This window comes from Somniosus microcephalus, chromosome 13 (genome assembly GCF_052327205.1).
Source record: "Somniosus microcephalus isolate GS21.2 chromosome 13, FLI_Smic_1.0, whole genome shotgun sequence".
Classification (NCBI taxonomy): domain Eukaryota; kingdom Metazoa; phylum Chordata; class Chondrichthyes; order Squaliformes; family Somniosidae; genus Somniosus; species Somniosus microcephalus.
Window position 1 is genome coordinate 114,105,455 of NC_140999.1, and position 23,716 is coordinate 114,129,170.

Genomic DNA, 23,716 nt, shown 5'->3' on the forward strand with positions numbered 1-23,716 from the left:
CGAGGCGTCGGCGGTACTTAAAGCAGCGGGAGCCCAGTACAGCGTGAGGCCTCGCCGGTACTGAAAGCAGCGGGAGCCCAGGAGAGCGCGAGACCTCGGCGGTACTTAAAGCAGCGGGAGCCCAGGAGAGCGTGAGCCCTCGCCGGTACTTAAAGCAGCGGGAACACAGGAGAGAGTGAGACCTCGGCGGTACTTAAAGCAGCGGGAGCCCAGGAGAGCGTGAGGTCTCGGCGGCACTTAAAGCAGCGGGAACCCAGGAGAGTGCGAGGCCTCGGCGGTACCTAAAGCAGCGGGAACCCAGGAGAGCGTGAGACCTCGGCGGTACTTAAACCAGCTGGAATCCAGGAGAGCGTCAGACCTCGGCGGTACTTAAAGCAGCGGGAGCCCAGGCGAGCGCGAGACCTCGGCGGTACTTAAAGCAGCGGGAGCCCAGGAGAGTGTAAGACCTCGCCGGTACTGAAAGCAGCGGGAACACAGGAGAGCGTGAGACCTCGACGGCACTTAAAGCAGCAGGAACCCAGGAGAGCGTGGGACCTCGGCGTGTAACAAAGCAGCGGGAACCCAGGAGAGCGTGAGACCTCAGCGGTACTTAAAGCAGCGGGAGCACAGGAGAGTGCGAGACCTCGGCGGTACTTAAAGCAGCGGGAGCCCAGGAGAGTGCGAGGCGTTGGCGGTACTTAAAGCAGCAGGAACCCAGGAGAGTGCGAGGCGTCGGCGGTACTTAAAGCAGCGGGAGCCCAGGACAGCGTGAGGCCTCGCCGGTACTTAAAGCAGCGGGAGCCCAGGAGAGCGCGAGACCTCGGCGGTACTTAAAGCAGCGGGAGCCCAGGACAGCGTGAGCCCTCGCCGGTATTTAAAGCAGCGGGAACACAGGAGAGCGTGAGACCTCGGCGGCACTTAAAGCAGCGGGAACCCAGGAGAGCGTGAGACCTCGGCGGTAATAAAGCAGCGGGAACCCAGGAGAGCGTGAGACCTCAGTGGTACTTAAAGCAGCGGGACCCCGGGAGAGTGCGAGACGTCGGCGGTACTTAAAGCAGCGGGAGCCCAGGAGAGTGCGAGGTGTCGGCTGTACCTAAAGCAGTGGGAGCCCAGGAGAGCGCGAGACCACGACGGTACTTAAAGCAGCGGGAACCCAGGAGAGTGCGATGCGTCGGCAGTACTTAAAGCAGCGGGAATCCAGGCGAGCGCGAGACCACGACTGTACTGAAAGCAGCGGGAGCCCAGGAGAGTGCGAGACCTCAGTGGTACTTAAAGCAGCAGGAGCCCACAAGAGCGCGAGACCTCGGCGGTACTTAAAGCAGCGGGAATCCAGGAGAGCGGAGGAAGCCCTAGAGGAGTACAAAAAGTGCAGGGGGATACTTGAAAAATAAATTAGGAGATCAAGGAGGGGCCATGAAATAACACTGGCGAGCAAAATAAAGGAAAATCCTAAGATGTTTTTTAAGTATATTAAGGGTAAGAGGATAACTAGGGAAAAAATAGGGCCCATTAGGGACAAAAGTGGCAATCTGTGTGTAGAGCCGGAAGATGTAGGAGGGGTTCTAAATGAATTTTTTGCATCTGTTTTCACTATGGAGAAGGACGATGTAGACATAGAAATGGGGCGGGGGGACTGTGATATGCTCGAACATATTCACATCGAGAGGGAGGAGGTATTGGCAGTTTTAGCTGGCCTAAAAATGGATAAATCCCCAGGCCCGGATGAAATGTATCCCAGGCTGCTGTGTGAGGCAAAGGAAGAGATTGCGGGGGCTCTAACACATATATTCAGGACCTCTCTGGCCACAGGGGATGTGCCAGAGGACTGGAGAACCGCTAATGTAGTACCATTATTCAAGAAGGGAAGTAGGGAAAAACCGGGGAACTACAGGCCAGTGAGCCTAACATCAGTGGTAGGAAAATTATTGGAAAAAATTCTGAGGGACAAAATTTGTCTCCACTTGGAGAGGCAAGGATTAATCAGGGATAGTCAACGTGGCTTTGTCAAGGGAAGATCATGTCTGACTAATTTGATTGAATTTTTTGAGGGGGTGACTAGGTGTGTGGATGAGGGTAACACAGTGGATGTGGTATATATGGATTTCAGTAAGGCCTTCGATAAAGTCCCGCACAGGAGACTGGTCAAGAAGGTAAGAGCCCATGGAATCCAGGGTGCCTTGGCACATTGGATACAAAACTGGCTTAGTGACAGAAGGCAGAGGGTGATGGTCGAAGGTTGTTTTTGTGACTGGAAGCCTGTGGCCAGTGGGGTACCACAGGGATCGGTGCTGGGTCCCTTGCTGTTTGTGGTCTACATTAATGACTTGGATATGAATGTAAAAGGTATGATCAGTAAGTTCGCGGATGATACAAAAATTGGTAGGGTGGTAAATAGCGAGGAGGGTAGCCTCAGTCTGCAGGATGATATAGATGGGTTGGTCAGATGGGCGGAACAGTGGCAAATGGAATTTAACCCGGAAAAGTGCGAGGTGATGAACTTTGGGGGGACTAACAAGGCAAGGGAATACACAATATGGTAAGACCCTAGGCAAGACGGAGGGTCAGAGGGATCTGGGTGTGCAAGTACACAGATCCCTGAAGGTGGCGGAACAGGTGGATAAGGTGGTAAAAAAGGCATATGGGATACTTGCCTTCATTAGCCGAGGCATTGAATATAAGAGCAAGGAGGTTATGATGGAACTGTATAAAACACTGGTTAGGCCACAGCTGGAATACTGTGTGCAGTTCTGGTCGCCACACTACAGGAAGGATGTGATCGCGTTGGAGAGGGTGCAGAGGAGGTTCACCAGGATGTTACCGGGGCTGGAGCGCTTCAGCAATGAAGAGAGACTGGGCAGATTGGGTTTGTTTTCCTTGGAGCAAAGGAGGCTGAGGGGGGACATGATTGAGGTGTACAAAATTATGAGGGGCATAGATAGGATGGATGCTGAGGAGCTTTTTCCCTCAGTAGAGGGGTCAATAACTAGGGGGCACAGATTCAAGGTAAAGGGCGGGAGGTTTAGAGGGGATTTGAGGAAGAACTTTTTCACCCAGAGGGTGGTTGGAGTCTGGAACTCACTGCCTGAAAGGGCTGTGGAGGCAGGAACCCTCACAACATTTAAGAAGCATTTGGATGAGCACTTGAAATGCCATAGCATACAAGGCTACGGGCCAAATGCTGGAATATGGGATTAGATCAGACAGGGCTTGATGGCCGGCGCGGACACGATGGGCCGAAGGGCCTCTGTCCGTGCTGTATAACTCTATGACTCTATGACTCGATGAGAGCGTGAGACCTCAGCGGTACTTAAAGCAGTGGGAGCCCAGGAGAGTGCGAGACCTCGGCGGTACTTAAAGCAGCGGGAGCCCAGGAGAGCGCGAGACCTCGGTGGTACGTAATGCAGCATGAGCCCAGGAGAGTGCGAGACCTTGGTGGTACTTAATGTAGCGGGAGCCCAGGAGAGTGCGAGACCTCGGCGTTACTTATTGCAACAGGAGCCCAGGAGAGCGCGAGACCTCGGTGGTACTTAAAGCAGCGGGAGCCCAGGAGAGCGCGAGACCTCGGCGGTACTTAAAGCAGCGGGAGCCCAGGAGAGCGTGAGACCTCGGCGACACTTAAAGCAGCGGGAGCCCAGGAGAGTGCGAGACCTCGGCAGTACTTAAAGCAGCGGGAGCCCAGGAGAGTTCGCGGCGTCGGCGGTACTTAAAGCAGCGGGAACCCAGGAGAGTGCGAGGTGTCGGCAGTACTTAAAGCAGTGGGAGCCCAGGAGAGCGCGAGACCACGACGGTACTTAAAGCAGCGGGAACCCAGGAGAGTGCGATGCGTCGGCAGTACTTAAAGCAGCGGGAATCCGGGAGAGCATGGGACCACGACAGTACTGAAAGCAGCGGGAGCCCAGGAGAGCGCGAGACCTCAGTGGTACTTAAAGCAGCAGGAGCCCACAAGAGCGCGAGACCTTGGCGGTACTTAATGCAGTGGGAACCCAGGAGAGCGCGAGACCTCGGCGGCACTTAAAGCAGCGGGAGCGCGGGAGAACGCGAGACCTTGCCGGGTGAGTTAAAGCAGCGGGAGCCCAGGAGAGCGCGAGACCTCGATGGTACGTAAAGCAGCGGGAATCCAGGAGAGCGTGAGACCTCGGCGATATTTAAAGCAGTGGGAGCCCAGGAGAGTGCAAGACCTCGGCGGTACTTAAAGCAGCGGGAGCCCAGGAGAGCGCGAGACTTCGGTGGTACTTAATGCAGCATGAGCCTAGGAGAGTGCGAGACCTCGGTGGTACTTAATGTAGTGGGAGCCCAGGAGAGTGCGAGACCTCGGCATTACTTAATGCAACGGGAGCCCAGGAGAGCGCGAGACGTCGGTGGTACTTAAAGCAGCTGGAGACCAGGAGAGCGCGAGACCTCGGCGGTACTTAATGCAGCGGGAGCCCAGGAGAGCGTGAGGTCTCGGCGGCACTTAAAGCAGCGGGAACCCAGTAAAGTGCGAGGCCTCGGCGGTACCTAAAGCAGCGGGAACCCAGGAGAGCGTGAGACCTCGGCGGCGCTTAAACCAGCTGGAATCCAGGAGAGCGTCAGACCTCGGCGGTAATTAAAGCAGCGGGAGCCCAGGCGAGCGCGAGACCTCGGCGGTACTTAAAGCAGCGGGAGCCCAGGAGAGTGTAAGACCTCGCCGGTACTGAAAGCATCGGGAACACAGGAGAGCGTGAGACCTCAACGGCACTTAAAGCAGCAGGAACCCAGGAGAGCGTGAGACCTCGGCGTGTAACAAAGCAGCGGGTACCCAGGAGAGCGTGAGACCTCAGCGGTACTTAAAGCAGCAGGAGCCCAGGAGAGTGCGAGACCTCGGCGGTACTTAAAGCAGCGGGAGCCCAGGAGAGTGCAAGGCGTTGGCGGTACTTAAAGCAGCGGGAAGCCAGGAGAGTGCGAGGCGTCGGCGGTACTTAAAGCAGCGGGAGCCCAGGACAGTGTGAGGACTCGCCGTTACTTAAAGCAGCGGGAGCCCAGGAGAGCGCGAGACCTCGGCGGTACTTAAAGCAGCGGGAGCCCAGGACAGCGTGAGACATCGCCGGTATTTAAAGCAGCGGGAACACAGGAGAGCGTGAGACCTCGGCGGCACTTAAAGCAGCGGGAACCCAGGAGACCGTGAGACGTCGGCGGTAATAAAGCAGCGGGACCCCAGGAGAGCGTGAGACCTCAGCGGTACTTAAAGCAGCGGGACCCCAGGAGAGTGCAAGACGTCGGCGGTACTTAAAGCTGCGGGAGCCCAGGAGAGTGCGAGGTGTCGGCAGTACTTAAAGCAGTGGGAGCCCAGGAGAGCACGAGACCACGACGGTACTTAAAGCTGCGGGAACCCAGGAGAGTGCGATGCGTCGGCAGTACTTAAAGCAGCGGGTATCCAGGCGAGCGCGAGACCACAACTGTACTGAAAGCAGCGGGAGCCCAGGAGAGTGCGAGACCTCAGTGGTACTTAAAGCAGCAGGAGCCCACAGGAGCGCGAGACCTCGGCGGTACTTCATGCAGCGGGAAACCAGGAGAGCGCGAGACCTCGGCGGCACTTAAAGCAGCGGGAACCCAGGAGAGCGTGAGACCTCAGCGGTACTTAAAGCAGCGGGAGCCCAGGAGAGTGCGAGGCGTCGGCAGTACTTAAAGCAGCGGGAATCCGGGAGAGCGCGGGACCACGACAGTACTGAAAGCAACGTGAGCCCAGGAGAGCGTGAGACCTCAGTGGTACTTAAAGCAGCAGGAGCCCACAAGAGCGCGAGACCTTGGCGGTACTTAATGCAGTGGGAACCCAGGAGAGCGCGAGACCTCGACGGTACTTAAAGCAGCAGGAATCCAGGAGAGCGCGAGACTTCAGTGGTACTTAATGCAGCATGAGCCCAGGAGAGTGCGAGACCTCGGTGGTGCTTAACGTAGTGGGAGCCCAGGAGAGTGCGAGACATCGGCATTACCTAATGCAACGGGAGCCCAGGAGAGCGCGAGACCTCGGCGGTACTTAAAGCAGCGGGAGCCCAGGAGAGCGTGAGACCTCGGCGGCACTTAAAGCAGCGGGAACCCAGGAGAGTGTGAGACCTCGGCGGTACTTAAAGCAGCGGGAGCCCAGGAGAGCGTGAGGTCTCGGCGGCACTTAAAGCAGCGGGAACCCAGTAGAGTGCAAGGCCTCGGCGGTACCTAAAGCAGCGGGAACCCAGGAGAGCGTGAGACCTCGGCGGTACTTAAAGCAGCTGGAATCCAGGAGAGCGTCAGACCTCGGCAGTACTTAAAGCAGCGGGAGCCCAGGCGAGCGCGAGACCTCGGCGATACTTAAAGCAGCGGGCGCCCAGGAGAGTGTAAGGCCTCGCCGTTACTTAAAGCAGCGCGAACACAGGAGAGCGTGAGACCTCGACGGCACTTAAAGCAGCAGGAACCCAGGAGAGCGTGAGACCTTGGCGTGTAACAAAGCAGCGGGAGCCCAGGAGAGTGCGAGACCTCGGCGGTACTTAAAGCAGCGGGAGCCCAGGAGAGTGCGAGGCGTTGGCGGTACTAAAAGCAGCGGGAACCCAGGAGAGTGCGAGGCGTCGGCGGTACTTAAAGCAGCGGGAGCCCAGTAGAGTGCGAGGCCTCGGCGGTACCTAAAGCAGCGGTAACCCAGGAGAGCGTGAGACGTCGGCGGTACTTAAAGCAGCTGGAATCCAGGAGAGCGTCAGACCTCGGCAGTACATAAAGCAGCGGGAGCCCAGGCGAGCGCGAGACCTCGGCGATACTTAAAGCAGCGGGCGCCCAGGAGAGTTTAAGGCCTCGCCGTTACTTAAAGCAGCGGGAACACAGGAGAGCGTGAGACCTCGACGGCACTTAAAGCAGCAGGAACCCAGGAGAGCGTGAGACCTCGGCGTGTAACAAAGCAGCGGGAGCCCAGGAGAGTGCGAGACCTCGGCGGTACTTAAAGCAGCGGGAGCCCAGGAGAGTGCGAGGCGTTGGCGGTACTAAAAGCAGCGGGAACCCAGGAGAGTGTGAGGCGTCGGCGGTACTTAAAGCAGCGGGAGCCCAGTACAGCGTGAGGCCTCGCCGGTACTGAAAGCAGCGGGAGCCCAGGAGAGCGCGAGACCTCGGCGGTACTTAAAGCAGCGGGAGCCCAGGAGAGCGTGAGCCCTCGCCGGTACTTAAAGCAGCGGGAACACAGGAGAGAGTGAGACCTCGGCGGTACTTAAAGCAGCGGGAGCCCAGGAGAGCGTGAGGTCTCGGCGGCACTTAAAGCAGCGGGAACCCAGGAGAGTGCGAGGCCTCGGCGGTACCTAAAGCAGCGGGAACCCAGGAGAGCGTGAGACCTCGGCGGTACTTAAACCAGCTGGAATCCAGGAGAGCGTCAGACCTCGGCGGTACTTAAAGCAGCGGGAGCCCAGGCGAGCGCGAGACCTCGGCGGTACTTAAAGCAGCGGGAGCCCAGGAGAGTGTAAGACCTCGCCGGTACTGAAAGCAGCGGGAACACAGGAGAGCGTGAGACCTCGACGGCACTTAAAGCAGCAGGAACCCAGGAGAGCGTGGGACCTCGGCGTGTAACAAAGCAGCGGGAACCCAGGAGAGCGTGAGACCTCAGCGGTACTTAAAGCAGCGGGAGCACAGGAGAGTGCGAGACCTCGGCGGTACTTAAAGCAGCGGGAGCCCAGGAGAGTGCGAGGCGTTGGCGGTACTTAAAGCAGCGGGAACCCAGGAGAGTGCGAGGCGTCGGCGGTACTTAAAGCAGCGGGAGCCCAGGACAGCGTGAGGCCTCGCCGGTACTTAAAGCAGCGGGAGCCCAGGAGAGCGCGAGACCTCGGCGGTACTTAAAGCAGCGGGAGCCCAGGACAGCGTGAGCCCTCGCCGGTATTTAAAGCAGCGGGAACACAGGAGAGCGTGAGACCTCGGCGGCACTTAAAGCAGCGGGAACCCAGGAGAGCGTGAGACCTCGGCGGTAATAAAGCAGCGGGAACCCAGGAGAGCGTGAGACCTCAGTGGTACTTAAAGCAGCGGGACCCCGGGAGAGTGCGAGACGTCGGCGGTACTTAAAGCAGCGGGAGCCCAGGAGAGTGCGAGGTGTCGGCTGTACCTAAAGCAGTGGGAGCCCAGGAGAGCGCGAGACCACGACGGTACTTAAAGCAGCGGGAACCCAGGAGAGTGCGATGCGTCGGCAGTACTTAAAGCAGCGGGAATCCAGGCGAGCGCGAGACCACGACTATACTGAAAGCAGCGGGAGCCCAGGAGAGTGCGAGACCTCAGTGGTACTTAAAGCAACAGGAGCCCACAAGAGCGCGAGACCTCGGCGGTACTTAATGCAGCGGGAACCCAGGAGAGCGCGAGACCTCGGCGGCACTTAAAGCAGCGGGAACCCAGGAGAGCGTGAGACGTTGCCGGGTGATTTAAAGCAGCGGGAGCCCAGGAGAGCGCGAGACCTCGACGGTACTTAAAGCAGCGGGAGCCCAGGAGAGTGCGAGGCGTCGGCAGTACTTAAAGCAGCGGGAGCCCAGGAGAGCGCGAGACCTCAGGGGTACTTAAAGCAGCAGGAGCCCACAAGAGCGCGAGACCTTGGCGGTACTTAATGCAGTGGGAACCCAGGAGAGCGCGAGACCTCGGCGGGTGATTTAAAGCAGCGGGAGCCCAGGAGAGCGCGAGACCTCGACGGTACTTAAAGCAGCGGGAATCCAGGAGAGCGCGAGACTTCAGTGGTACTTAATGCAGCATGAGCCCAGGAGAGTGCGAGACCTCGGTGGTGCTTAACGTAGTGGGAGCCCAGGAGAGTGCGAGACCTCGGCATTACTTAATGCAACGGGAGCCCAGGAGAGCGCGAGACCTCGGCGGTACTTAAAGCAGCGGGAGCCCAGGAGAGCGTGAGACCTCGGCGGCGCTTAAAGCAGCGGGAACCCAGGAGAGCGCGAGACCTCGGCGGTACTTAAAGCAGCGGGAGCCCAGGAGAGCGTGAGGTCTCGGCGGCACTTAAAGCAGCGGGAACCCAGTAGAGTGCGAGACCTCGGCGGTACTTAAAGCAGCTGGGATCCAGGAGAGCGTCAGACCTCGGCAGTACTTAAAGCAGCGGGAGCCCAGGCGAGCGCGAGACTTCGGCGGTACTTAAAGCAGCGGGCGCCCAGGAGAGTGTAAGGCCTCGCCGGTACTTAAAGCAGCGGGAACACAGGAGAGCGTGAGACCTCGACGGCACTTAAAGCAGCAGGAACCCAGGAGAGCGTGAGACCTCGGCGTGTAACAAAGCAGCGGGAACCCAGGAGAGCGTGAGACCTCAGCGGTGCTTAAAGCAGCGGGAGCCCCGGAGAGTGCGAGACCTCGGCGGTACTTAAAGCAGCGGGAGCCCAGGAGAGTGCGAGGCGTTGGCGGTACTTAAAGCAGCGGGAACCCAGGAGAGTGCGAGGCGTCGGCGATACTTAAAGCAGCGGGAGCCCAGGACAGCGTGAGGCCTCGCCGGTACTTAAAGCAGCAGGAGCCCAGGAGAGCGCGAGACCTCGGCGGTACTTAAAACAGCGGGAGCCCAGGAGAGCGTGAGCCCTCGCCGGTACTGAAAGCAACGGGAACACAGGAGAGAGTGAGACCTCGGCGGCACTTAAAGCAGCGGGAACCCAGGAGAGCGTGAGACCTCGGCGGTAATAAAGCACCGGGAACCCAGGAGAGCGTGAGATCTCAGCGGTACTTAAAGCAGCGGGACCCCAGGAGAGTGCAAGACCTCGGCGGTACTTAAAGCAGCGGGAGCCCAGGAGAGTGCGAGGCGTCGGCGGTACTTAAAGCAGCGGGAACCCTGGAGAGTGCTAGGTGTCGGCAGTACTTAAAGCAGCGGGAGTCCAGGAGAGCGCGAGACCACGACGGTACTTAAAGCAGCGGGAACCCAGGAGAGTGCGCTGCGTCGGCAGTACTTAAAGCAGCGGGAATCCAGGCGAGCGCGGGACCACGACTATACTGAAAGCAGCGGAAGCCCAGGAGAGCGCGAGACCTCAGTGGTACTTAAAGCAGCAGGAGCCCACAAGAGCGCGAGACCTCGGCGGTACTTAATGCAACGGGAACCCAAGAGAGCGCGAGACCTCGGCGGCACTTAAAGCAGCGGGAGCGCCGGAGAACGCGAGACCTTGCCGGGTGATTTAAAGCAGCGGGAGCCCAGGAGAGCGCGAGACCTCGATGGCACTTAAAGCAGCGGGAATCCGGGAGAGCGTGCGACCTCGGCGGTACTTAAAGCAGTGGGAGCCCAGGAGCGTGTGAGACCTCGGCGGTACTTAAAGCAGCGGGAGCCCAGGAGAGCGCGAGACCTCGGTGGTACATAATGTAGCGGGAGCCCAGGAGCGTGCGAGACCTCGGCGGTACTTAAAGCAGCGGGAGCCCAGGAGAGTGCGAGGCGTCGGCGGTACTTAAAGCAGCGGGAACCCAGGAGAGTGCGAGGTTTCGGCAGTACTTAAAGCAGTGGGAGCCCAGGAGAGCGCGAGACCACGACGGTACTTAAAGCAGCGGGAACCCAGGAGAGTGCGATGCGTTGGCAGTACTTAAAGCAGCGGGAATCCGGGAGAGCGCGGGACCACGACAGTACAGAAAGCAGCGGGAGCCCAGGAGAGCGCGAGACCTCAGTGGTACTTAAAGCAGCAGGAGCCCACAAGAGCGCGAGACCTTGGCGGTACTTAATGCAGTGGGGACCCAGGAGAGCGCGAGACCTCGGCGGCACTTAAAGCAGCGGGAGCGCGGGAGAACGCGAGACCTTGCCGGGTGATTTAAAGCAGCGGGAGCCCAGGAGAGCACGAGACCTCGATGGTACTTAAAGCAGTGGGAATCCAGGAGAGCGTGAGACCTCGGCGGTATTTAAAGCAGTGGGAGCCCAGGAGAGTGTGAGACCTCGACGGTACTTAAAGCAGCGGGAGCCCAGGAGAGCGCGAGACTTCAGTGGTACTTAATGCAGCATGAGCCCAGGAGTGTGCGAGACCTCGGTGGTACTTAATGTAGTGGGAGCCCAGGAGAGTGCGAGACCTCGGCATTACTTAATGCAACGGGAGCCCAGGAGAGTGCGAGACCTCGGTGGTACTTAATGTAGTGGGAGCCCAGGAGAGTGCGAGACCTCGGCATTACTTAATGCAACGGGAGCCCAGGAGAGCGCGAGACCTCGGTGGTGCTTAAAGAAGCGGGAGCCCAGGAGTGCGCGAGACCTCGGCGGTACGTAAAGCAGCGGGAGCCCAGGAGATCGTGAGGTCTCGGCGGCACTTGAAGCAGCGGGAACCCAGTAGAGTGCGACGCCTCGGCGGTACCTAAAGCAGCGGGAACCCAGGAGAGCGTGAGACCTCGGCGGTACTTAAAGCAGCGGGAGCCCAGGCGAGCGCGAGACCTCGGCGGTACTTAAAGCAGCGGGAGCCCAGGAGAGTGTAAGTCCTCGCCGGTACTTAAAGCAGCGGGAACACAGGAGAGCGTGAGACCTCGACGGCACTTAAAGCAGCAGGAACCCAGGAGAGCGTGAGACCTCAGCGGTACTTAAAGCAGCGGGAGCCCAGGAGAGTGCGAGACCTCGGCGGTACTTAAAGCAGCGGGAGCCCAGGAGAGTGCGAGGCGTTGGCGGTACTAAAAGCAGCGGGAACCCAGGAGAGTGCGAGGCGTCGGCGGTACTTAAAGCAGCGGGAGCCCAGGACAGCGTGAGGCCACGCCGGTACTTAAAGCAGCGGGAGCCCAGGAGAGCGCGAGACCTCGGCGGTACTTAAAGCAGCGGGAACCCAGGAGAGCGTGAGACCTCGGCGGTAATAAAGCAGTGGGAACCCAGGAGAGCGTGAGACCTCAGCGGTACTTAAAGCAGCGGGGCCCCAGGAGAGTGCGAGACGTCGGCGGTACTTAAAGCAGCGGGAGCCCAGGAGAGTGCGAGGCGTCGGCGGTACTTAAAGCAACGGGAACCCTGGAGAGTGCGAGGTGTTGGCAGTACTTAAGCAGTGGGAGCCCAGGAGAGCGCGAGACCACGACGGTACTTAAAGCAGCGGGAATCCAGGCGAGCGCGAGGCCACGACTGTACTGAAAGCAGCGGGAGCCTAGGAGAGTGCGAGACCTCAGTGGTACTTAAAGCAGCAGGAGCCCACAAGAGCGCGAGACAACGGCGGTACTTAATGCAGCGGGAACACAGGAGAGCGCGAGACCTCGGCGGCACTTAAAGCAGCGGGAACCCAGGAGAGCATGAGACCTCAGCGGTACTTAAAGCAGCGGGAGCCCAGGAGAGTGCGAGGCGTTGGCGGTACTTAAAGCAGCGGGAACCCAGGAGAGTGCGAGGCGTCGGCGATACTTAAAGCAGCGGGAGCCCAGGACAGCGTGAGGCCTCGCCGGTACTTAAAGCAGCAGGAGCCCAGGAGAGCGCGAGACCTCGGCGGTACTTAAAACAGCGGGAGCCCAGGAGAGCGTGAGCCCTCGCCGGTACTGAAAGCAACGGGAACACAGGAGAGAGTGAGACCTCGGCGGCACTTAAAGCAGCGGGAACCCAGGAGAGCGTGAGACCTCGGCGGTAATAAAGCACCGGGAACCCAGGAGAGCGTGAGATCTCAGCGGTACATAAAGCAGCGGGACCCCAGGAGAGTGCAAGACCTCGGCGGTACTTAAAGCAGCGGGAGCCCAGGAGAGTGCGAGGCGTCGGCGGTACTTAAAGCAGCGGGAACCCTGGAGAGTGCTAGGTGTCGGCAGTACTTAAAGCAGCGGGAGTCCAGGAGAGCGCGAGACCACGACGGTACTTAAAGCAGCGGGAACCCAGGAGAGTGCGCTGCGTCGGCAGTACTTAAAGCAGCGGGAATCCAGGCGAGCGCGGGACCACGACTATACTGAAAGCAGCGGAAGCCCAGGAGAGCGCGAGACCTCAGTGGTACTTAAAGCAGCAGGAGCCCACAAGAGCGCGAGACTTCGGCGGTACTTAATGCAACGGGAACCCAAGAGAGCGCGAGACCTCGGCGGCACTTAAAGCAGCGGGAGCGCCGGAGAACGCGAGACCTTGCCGGGTGATTTAAAGCAGCGGGAGCCCAGGAGAGCGCGAGACCTCGATGGCACTTAAAGCAGCGGGAATCCGGGAGAGCGTGCGACCTCGGCGGTACTTAAAGCAATGGGAGCCCAGGAGCGTGTGAGACCTCGGCGGTACTTAAAGCAGCGGGAGCCCAGGAGAGCGCGAGACCTCGGTGGTACATAATGTAGCGGGAGCCCAGGAGCGTGCGAGACCTCGGCGGTACTTAAAGCAGCGGGAGCCCAGGAGAGTGCGAGGCGTCGGCGGTACTTAAAGCAGCGGGAACCCAGGAGAGTGCGAGGTTTCGGCAGTACTTAAAGCAGTGGGAGCCCAGGAGAGCGCGAGACCACGACGGTACTTAAAGCAGCGGGAACCGAGGAGAGTGCGATGCGTCGGCAGTACTTAAAGCAGCGGGAATCCGGGAGAGCGCGGGACCACGACAGTACAGAAAGCAGCGGGAGCCCAGGAGAGCGCGAGACCTCAGTGGTACTTAAAGCAGCAGGAGCCCACAAGAGCGCGAGACCTTGGCGGTACTTAATGCAGTGGGGACCCAGGAGAGCGCGAGACCTCGGCGGCACTTAAAGCAGCGGGAGCGCGGGAGAACGCGAGACCTTGCCGGGTGATTTAAAGCAGCGGGAGCCCAGGAGAGCACGAGACCTCGACGGTACTTAAAGCAGTGGGAATCCAGGAGAGCGTGAGACCTCGGCGGTATTTAAAGCAGTGGGAGCCCAGGAGAGTGTGAGACCTCGACGGTACTTAAAGCAGCGGGAGCCCAGGAGAGCGCGAGACTTCAGTGGTACTTAATGCAGCATGAGCCCAGGAGTGTGCGAGACCTCGGTGGTACTTAATGTAGTGGGAGCCCAGGAGAGTGCGAGACCTCGGCATTACTTAATGCAACGGGAGCCCAGGAGAGTGCGAGACCTCGGTGGTACTTAATGTAGTGGGAGCCCAGGAGAGTGCGAGACCTCGGCATTACTTAATGCAACGGGAGCCCAGGAGAGCGCGAGACCTCGGTGGTGCTTAAAGAAGCGGGAGCCCAGGAGTGCGCGAGACCTCGGCGGTACGTAAAGCAGCGGGAGCCCAGGAGAGCGTGAGGTCTCGGCGGCACTTAAAGCAGCGGGAACCCAGTAGAGTGCGACGCCTCGGCGGTACCTAAAGCAGCGGGAACCCAGGAGAGCGTGAGACCTCGGCGGTACTTAAAGCAGCGGGAGCCCAGGCGAGCGCGAGACCTCGGCGGTACTTAAAGCAGCGGGAGCCCAGGAGAGTGTAAGTCCTCGCCGGTACTTAAAGCAGCGGGAACACAGGAGAGCGTGAGACCTCGACGGCACTTAAAGCAGCAGGAACCCAGGAGAGCGTGAGACCTCAGCGGTACTTATAGCAGCGGGAGCCCAGGAGAGTGCGAGACCTCGGCGGTACTTAAAGCAGCGGGAGCCCAGGAGAGTGCGAGGCGTTGGCGGTACTAAAAGCAGCGGGAGCCCAGGAGAGCGCGAGACCTCGGCGGTACTTAAAGCAGCGGGAACCCAGGAGAGCGTGAGACCTCGGCGGTAATAAAGCAGTGGGAACCCAGGAGAGCGTGAGACCTCAGCGGTACTTAAAGCAGCGGGGCCCCAGGAGAGTGCGAGACGTCGGCGGTACTTAAAGCAGCGGGAGCCCAGGAGAGTGCGAGGCGTCGGCGGTACTTAAAGCAACGGGAACCCTGGAGAGTGCGAGGTGTTGGCAGTACTTAAGCAGTGGGAGCCCAGGAGAGCGCGAGACCACGACGGTACTTAAAACAGCGGGAATCCAGGCGAGCGCGAGGCCACGACTGTACTGAAAGCAGCGGGAGCCTAGGAGAGTGCGAGACCTCAGTGGTACTTAAAGCAGCAGGAGCCCACAAGAGCGCGAGACAACGGCGGTACTTAATGCAGCGGGAACCCAGGAGAGCGCGAGACCTCGGCGGCACTTAAAGCAGCGGGAACCCAGGAGAGCATGAGACCTCAGCGGTACTTAAAGCAGCGGGAGCCCAGGAGAGTGCGAGGCGTCGGCGGTACTTAAAGCAGCGGGAACCCAGGAGAGTGCGAGGTGTCGGCAGTACTTAAAGCAGTGGGAGCCCAGTAGAGCGCGAGACCACGACGGTATTTAAAGCAGCGGGATCCCAGGAGAGTGCGATGCGTCGGCAGTACTTAAAGCAGCGGGAATCCGGGAGAGCGCGGGACCACGACAGTACTGAAAGCAGCGGGAGCCCAGGAGAGCGTGAGACCTCAGTGGTACTTAAAGCAGCAGGAGCCCACAAGAGCGCGAGCCCTTGGCGGTACTTAATGCAGTGGGAACCCAGGAGAGCGCGAGACCTCGGCGGCTCTTAAAGCAGCGGGAGCGCGGGAGAACGCGAGACCTTGCCGGGTGATTTAAAGCAGCGGGAGCCCAGGAGAGCGCGAGACCTCGACGGTACTTAAAGCAGCGGGAATCCAGGAGAGCGTGAGACCTCGGCGGTATTTAAAGCAGTGGGAGCCCAGGAGAGTGCGAGACCTCGGCGGTACTTAAAGCAGCGAGAGCCCAGGAGAGCGCGAGACTTCGGTGGTACTTAATACAGCATGAGCCCAGGAGAGTGCGAGACCTCGGCGGTACTTAATGCAACGGGAGCCCAGGAGAGCGCGAGACCTCGGTGGTACTTAAAGCAGCAGGAGCCCAGGAGAGCGTGCGACCTCGGCGGCACTTAAAGCAGCGGGAACCCAGTAGAGTGCGAGGCCTCGGCAGTACCTAAAGCAGCGGGAACCCAGGAGAGCGTGAGACCTCGGCGGTACTTAAGGCAGCTGGAATACAGAAGAGCGTCAGACCTCGGCAGTACTTAAAGCAGCAGGAGCCCAGGCGAGCGCGAGACCTCGGCGGTACTTAAAGCAGCGGGAGCCCAGGAGAGTGTAATGCCTCGCCGGTACTTAAAGCAGCGGGAAAACAGGAGAGCGTGAGACCTCGACGACACTTAAAGCAGCAGGAACCCAGGAGAGCGTGAGACCTCGGCGTGTAACAAAGCAGCGGGAACCCAGGAGAGCGTGAGACCTCAGCGGTACTTAAAGCAGCGGGAGCCCAGGAGAGTGCGAGGCGTTGGCGGTACTTAAAGCAGCGGGAACCCAGGAGAGTGCGAGGCATCGCCGGTACTTAAAGCAGCGGGAGCCCAGGAGAGCGCGAGACCACGACGGTACTTAAAGCAGCGGGAACCCAGGAGAGTGCGATGCGTCGGCAGTACTTAAAGCAGCGGGTATCCAGGCGAGCGCGGGACCACGACAGTACTGAAAGCAGCGGGACCCCAGGAGAGCACGAGACCTCAGTGGTACTTAAAGCAGCAGGAGCCCACAAGAGCGCAAGACCTCGGCGGTACTTAATGCAGCGGGAACCCAGGAGAGCGCGAGACCTCGGCGGCACTTAAAGCAGCGGGAGCGCGGGAGAACGCGAGACCTTGCCGGGTGATTTAAAGCAGCGGGAGCCCAGGAGAGCGCGAGACCTCGACGGTACTGAAAGCAGCGGGAATCCAGGAGAGCGGAGGAAGCCCTAGAGGAGTACAAAAAGTGCAGGGGGATACTTAAAAAAGAAATTAGGAGATCAAGGAGGGGCCATGAAATAACACTGGCGAGCAAAATAAAGGAAAATCCTAAGATGTTTTATAAGTATATTAAGGGTAAGAGGATAACTAGGGAAAAAATAGGGCCCATTAGGGACAAAAGTGGCAATCTGTGTGTGGAGCCGGAAGATGTAGGAGGGGTTCTAAATGAATTTTTTGCATCTGTTTTCACTATGGAGAAGGACGATGTAGACATAGAAATGGGGCGGGGGGACTGTGATATGCTCGAACATATTCACATCGAGAGGGAGGAGGCATTGGCGGTTTTAGCTGGTCTAAAAATGGATAAATCCCCAGGCCCGGATGAAATGTATCCCAGGCTGCTGTGTGAGGCAAAGGAAGAGATTGCGGGGGCTCTAACACATATATTCAGGACCTCTCTGGCCACAGGGGTTGTGCCAGAGGACTGGAGAACCGCTAATGTAGTACCATTATTCAAGAAGGGAAGTAGGGAAAAACCGGAGAACTACAGGCCAGTGAGCCTAACATCAGTGGTAGGAAAATTATTGGAAAAAATTCTGAGGGACAAAATTTGTCTCCACTTGGAGAGGCAAGGATTAATCAGGGATAGTCAACATGGCTTTGTCAAGGGATGATCATGTCTGACTAATTTGATTGAATTTTTTGAGGGGGTGACTAGGTGTGTGGATGAGGGTAACGCAGTGGGTGTGGTATATATGGATTTCAGTAAGGCCTTCGACAAAGTCCCGCACAGGAGACTGGTCAAGAAGGTAAGAGCCCATGGAATCCAGGGTGCCTTGGCACATTGGATACAAAACTGGCTTAGTGACAGAAGGCAGAGGGTGATGGTCGAAGGTTGTTTTTGTGACTGGAAGCCTGTGGCCAGTGGGGTACCACAGGGATCGGTGCTGGGTCCCTTGCTGTTTGTGGTCTACATTAATGACTTGGATATGAATGTAAAAGGTATGATCAGTAAGTTCGCGGATGATACAAAAATTGGTAGGGTGGTAAAGAGCGAGGAGGGTAGCCTCAGTCTGCAGGACGATATAGATGGGTTGGTCAGATGGGCGGAACAGTGGCAAATGGAATTTAACCCGGAAAAGTGCGAGGTGATGCACTTTGGGGGGGCTAACAAGGCAAGGGAATACACAATATGGTAAGACCCTAGGCAAGCCGGAGGGTCAGAGGGATCTGGGTGTGCAAGTACACAGATCCCTGAAGGCGGCGGAACAGGTGGATAAGGTGGTAAAAAAGGCATATGGGATTCTTGCCTTCATTAGCCGAGGCATTGAATATAAGAGCAAGGAGGTTATGATGGAACTGTATAAAACACTGGTTAGGCCACAGCTGGAATACTGTGTGCAATTCTGGTCGCCACACTACAGGAAGGATGTGTTCGCGTTGGAGAGGGTGCAGAGGAGGTTCACCAGGATGTTACCGGGGCTGGAGCGCTTCAGCTATGAAGAGAGACTGGGCAGATTGGGTTTGTTTTCCTTGGAGCAGAGGAGGCTGAGGGGGGACATGATTGAGGTGTACAAAATTATGAGGGGCATAGATAGGATGGATGCTGAGGAGCTTTTTCCCTTAGTAGAGGTGTCAATAACTAGGGGCATAGATTCAAGGTAAAGGGCGGGAGGTTTAGAGGGGATTTGAGGAAGAACTTTTTCACCCAGAGGGTGGTTGGAGTCTGGAACTCACTGCCTGAAAGGGTTGTGGAGGCAGGAACCCTCACAACATTTAAGAAGCATTTGGATGAGCACTTGAAATGCCATAGCATACAAGGCTACGGACCAAATGCTGGAATATGGGATTAGATCAGACAGGGCTTCATGGCCGGTGCGGACACGATGGGCCGAAGGGCCTCTATCCGTGCTGTATAATTCTATGACTCTATGACTCTATGAGAGCGTGAGACTTCGGCGGTACTTAAAGCAGTGGGAGCCCAGGAGAGTGCGAGCCCTCGGTGGTACTTAAAGTAGCGGCAGCCCAGGAGAGCGCGAGACCTCGGTGGTACTTAAAGCAGCGTGAGCCCAGGAGAGTGCGAGACATTGGTGGTACTTAATGTAGCGGGAGCCCAGGAGAGTGCGAGACCTCGGCGTTACTTAATGCAACAGGAGACCAGGAGAGCGCGAGACCTCGGTGGTACTTAAAGCAGCGGGAGCCCAGGAGAGCGCGAGACCTCGGCGGTACTTAAAGCAGCGGGAGCACAGGAGAGCGTGAGACCTCGGCGACACTTAAAGCAGCGGGAGCCCAGGAGAGTGCGAGACCTCAGCGGTACTTAAAGCAGCGGGAGCCCAGCAGAGTGCGAGGCGTCGGCGGTACTTAAAGCAGCGGGAACCCAGGAGAGTGCGAGGTGTCGGCAGTACTTAAAGCAGTGGGACCGCAGGAGAGCGCGAGACCACGACGGTACTTAAAGCAGCGGGAACCCAGGAGAGTGCGATGCGTCGGCAGTACTTAAAGCAGCGGGAATCCGGGAGAGCGCGGGACCACGACAGTACTGAAAGCAGCGGGAGCCCGGGAGAGCGCGAGACCTCAGTGGTACTTAAAGCAGCAGGAGCCCACAAGAGCGCGAGACCTTGGCGGTACTTAATGCAGTGGGAACCCAGGAGAGCGCGAGACCTCGGCGGCACTTAAAGCAGCGGGAGCGCGGGAGAACGCGAGACCTTGCCGGGTGATTTAAAGCAGCGGGAGCCCAGGAGAGCGCGAGACCTGGACGGTACTTAAGGCAGCGGGAATCCAGGAGAGCGTGAGACCTCGGCGGTATTTAAAGCAGTGGGAGCCCAGGAGAGCGCGAGACCTCGGCGGTACTTAAAGCAGCGGGAACCCAGGAGAGCGTGAGACCTCGGCGGTAATAAAGCAGTGGGAACCCAGGAGAGCGTGAGACCTCAGCGGTACTTAAAGCAGCGGGGCCCCAGGAGAGTGCGAGACGTCGGCGGTACTTAAAGCAGCGGGAGCCCAGGAGAGTGCGAGGCGTCGGCGGTACTTAAAGCAACGGGAACCCTGGAGAGTGCGAGGTGTTGGCAGTACTTAAGCAGTGGGAGCCCAGGAGAGCGCGAGACCACGACGGTACTTAAAGCAGCGGGAATCCAGGCGAGCGCGAGGCCACGACTGTACTGAAAGCAGCGGGAGCCTAGGAGAGTGCGAGACCTCAGTGGTACTTAAAGCAGCAGGAGCCCACAAGAGCGCGAGACAACGGCGGTACTTAATGTAGCGGGAACCCAGGAGAGCGCGAGACCTCGGCGGCACTTAAAGCAGCGGGAACCCAGGAGAGCATGAGACCTCAGCGGTACTTAAAGCAGCGGGAGCCCAGGAGAGTGCGAGGCGTCGGCGGTACTTAAAGCAGCGGGAACCCAGGAGAGTGCGAGGTGTCGGCAGTACTTAAAGCAGTGGGAGCCCAGTAGAGCGCGAGACCACGACGGTATTTAAAGCAGCGGGAGCCCAGGAGAGTGCGAGGCGTCGGCGGTACTTAAAGCAACGGGAACCCTGGAGAGTGCGAGGTGTTGGCAGTACTTAAGCAGTGGGAGCCCAGGAGAGCGCGAGACCACGACGGTACTTAAAGCAGCGGGAATCCAGGCGAGCGCGAGGCCACGACTGTACTGAAAGCAGCGGGAGCCTAGGAGAGTGCGAGACCTCAGTGGTACTTAAAGCAGCAGGAGCCCACAAGAGCGCGAGACAACGGCGGTACTTAATGTAGCGGGAACCCAGGAGAGCGCGAGACCTCGGCGGCACTTAAAGCAGCGGGAACCCAGGAGAGCATGAGACCTCAGCGGTACTTAAAGCAGCGGGAGCCCAGGAGAGTGCGAGGCGTCGGCGGTACTTAAAGCAGCGGGAACCCAGGAGAGTGCGAGGTGTCGGCAGTACTTAAAGCAGTGGGAGCCCAGTAGAGCGCGAGACCACGACGGTATTTAAAGCAGCGGGATCCCAGGAGAGTGCGATGCGTCGGCAGTACTTAAAGCAGCGGGAATCCGGGAGAGCGCGGGACCACGACAGTACTGAAAGCAGCGGGAGCCCAGGAGAGCGTGAGACCTCAGTGGTACTTAAAGCAGCAGGAGCCCACAAGAGCGCGAGCCCTTGGCGGTACTTAATGCAGTGGGAACCCAGGAGAGCGCGAGACCTCGGCGGCACTTAAAGCAGCGGGAGCGCGGGAGAACGCGAGACCTTGCCGGGTGATTTAAAGCAGCGGGAGCCCAGGAGAGCGCGAGACCTCGACGGTACTTAAAGCAGCGGGAATCCAGGAGAGCGTGAGACCTCGGCGGTATTTAAAGCAGTGGGAGCCCAGGAGAGTGCGAGACCTCGGCGGTACTTAAAGCAGCGAGAGCCCAGGAGAGCGCGAGACTTCGGTGGTACTTAATACAGCATGAGCCCAGGAGAGTGCGAGACCTTGGTGATGCTTAACGTAGTGGGAGCCCAGGAGAGTGCGAGACCTCTGCATTACTTAATGCAACGGGAGCCCAGGAGAGCGCGAGACCTCGGCGGTACTTAAAGCAGCAGGAGCCCAGGAGAGCGTGCGACCTCGGCGGCACTGAAAGCAGCGGGAACCCAGGAGAGCGTGAGACCTCGGCGGTACTTAAGGCAGCTGGAATCCAGAAGAGCGTCAGACCTCGGCAGTACTTAAAGCAGCAGGAGCCCAGGCGAGCGCGAGACCTCGGCGGTACTTAAAGCAGCGGGAGCCCAGGAGAGTGTAAGGCCTCGCCGGTACTTAAAGCAGCGGGAAAACAGGAGAGCGTGAGACCTCGACGGCACTTAAAGCAGCAGGAACCCAGGAGAGCGTGAGACCTCGGCGTGTAACAAAGCAGCGGGAACCCAGGAGAGCGTGAGACCTCAGCGGTACTTAAAGCAGCGGGAGCCCAGGAGAGTGCGAGGCGTTGGCGGTACTTAAAGCAGCGGGAACCCAGGAGAGTGCGAGGCATCGGCGGTACTTAAAGCAGCGGGAGCCCAGGACAGCGTGAGGCCTCGCCAGTACTTAAAGCAGCGGGAGCCCAGGAGAGCGCGAGACCACGACGGTACTTAAAGCAGCGGGAACCCAGGAGAGTGCGATGCGTCGGCAGTACTTAAAGCAGCGGGAATCCAGGCGAGCGCGGGACCATGACAGTACTGAAAGCAGCGGGACCCCAGGAGAGCACGAGACCTCAGTGGTACTTAAAGCAGCAGGAGCCCACAAGAGCGCAAGACCTCGGCGGTACTTAATGCAGCGGGAACCCAGGAGAGCGCGAGACCTCGGCGGCACTTAAAGCAGCGGGAGCGCGGGAGAACGCGAGACCTTGCCGGGTGATTTAAAGCAGCGGGAGCCCAGGAGAGCGCGAGACCTCGACGGTACTGAAAGCAGCGGGAATCCAGGAGAGCGGAGGAAGCCCTAGAGGAGTACAAAAAGTGCAGGGGGATACTTAAAAAAGAAATTAGGAGATCAAGGAGGGGCCATGAAATAACACTGGCGAGCAAAATAAAGGAAAATCCTAAGATGTTTTATAAGTATATTAAGGGTAAGAGGATAACTAGGGAAAAAATAGGGCCCATTAGGGACAAAAGTGGCAATCTGTGTGTGGAGCCGGAAGATGTAGGAGGGGTTCTAAATGAATTTTTTGCATCTGTTTTCACTATGGAGAAGGACGATGTAGACATAGAAATGGGGCGGGGGGACTGTGATATGCTCGAACATATTCACATCGAGAGGGAGGAGGCATTGGCGGTTTTAGCTGGTCTAAAAATGGATAAATCCCCAGGCCCGGATGAAATGTATCCCAGGCTGCTGTGTGAGGCAAAGGAAGAGATTGCGGGGGCTCTAACACATATATTCAGGACCTCTCTGGCCACAGGGGTTGTGCCAGAGGACTGGCGAACCGCTAATGTAGTACCATTATTCAAGAAGGGAAGTAGGGAAAAACCGGAGAACTACAGGCCAGTGAGCCTAACATCAGTGGTAGGAAAATTATTGGAAAAAATTCTGAGGGACAAAATTTGTCTCCACTTGGAGAGGCAAGGATTAATCAGGGATAGTCAACATGGCTTTGTCAAGGGATGATCATGTCTGACTAATTTGATTGAATTTTTTGAGGGGGTGACTAGGTGTGTGGATGAGGGTAACGCAGTGGGTGTGGTATATATGGATTTCAGTAAGGCCTTCGATAAAGTCCCGCACAGGAGACTGGTCAAGAAGGTAAGAGCCCATGGAATCCAGGGTGCCTTGGCACATTGGATACAAAACTGGCTTAGTGACAGAAGGCAGAGGGTGATGGTCGAAGGTTGTTTTTGTGACTGGAAGCCTGTGGCCAGTGGGGTACCACAGGGATCGGTGCTGGGTCCCTTGCTGTTTGTGGTCTACATTAATGACTTGGATATGAATGTAAAAGGTATGATCAGTAAGTTCGCGGATGATACAAAAATTGGTAGGGTGGTAAAGAGTGAGGAGGGTAGCCTCAGTCTGCAGGACGATATAGATGGGTTGGTCAGATGGGTGGAACAGTGGCAAATGGAATTTAACCCGGAAAAGTGCGAGGTGATGCACTTTGGGGGGGGCTAACAAGGCAAGGGAATACACAATATGGTAAGACCCTAGGCAAGCCGGAGGGTCAGAGGGATCTGGGTGTGCAAGTACACAGATCCCTGAAGGCGGCGGAACAGGTGGATAAGGTGGTAAAAAAGGCATATGGGATTCTTGCCTTCATTAGCCGAGGCATTGAATATAAGAGCAAGGAGGTTATGATGGAACTGTATAAAACACTGGTTAGGCCACAGCTGGAATACTGTGTGCAATTCTGGTCGCCACACTACAGGAAGGATGTGTTCGCGTTGGAGAGGGTGCAGAGGAGGTTCACCAGGATGTTACCGGGGCTGGAGCGCTTCAGCTATGAAGAGAGACTGGGCAGATTGGGTTTGTTTTCCTTGGAGCAGAGGAGGCTGAGGGGGGACATGATTGAGGTGTACAAAATTATGAGGGGCATAGATAGGATGGATGCTGAGGAGCTTTTTCCCTTAGTAGAGGTGTCAATAACTAGGGGCATAGATTCAAGGTAAAGGGCGGGAGGTTTAGAGGGGATTTGAGGAAGAACTTTTCCACCCAGAGGGTGGTTGGAGTCTGGAACTCACTGCCTGAAAGGGTTGTGGAGGCAGGAACCCTCACAACATTTAAGAAGCATTTGGATGAGCACTTGAAATGCCATAGCATACAAGGCTACGGACCAAATGCTGGAATATGGGATTAGATCAGACAGGGCTTCATGGCCGGTGCGGACACGATGGGCCGA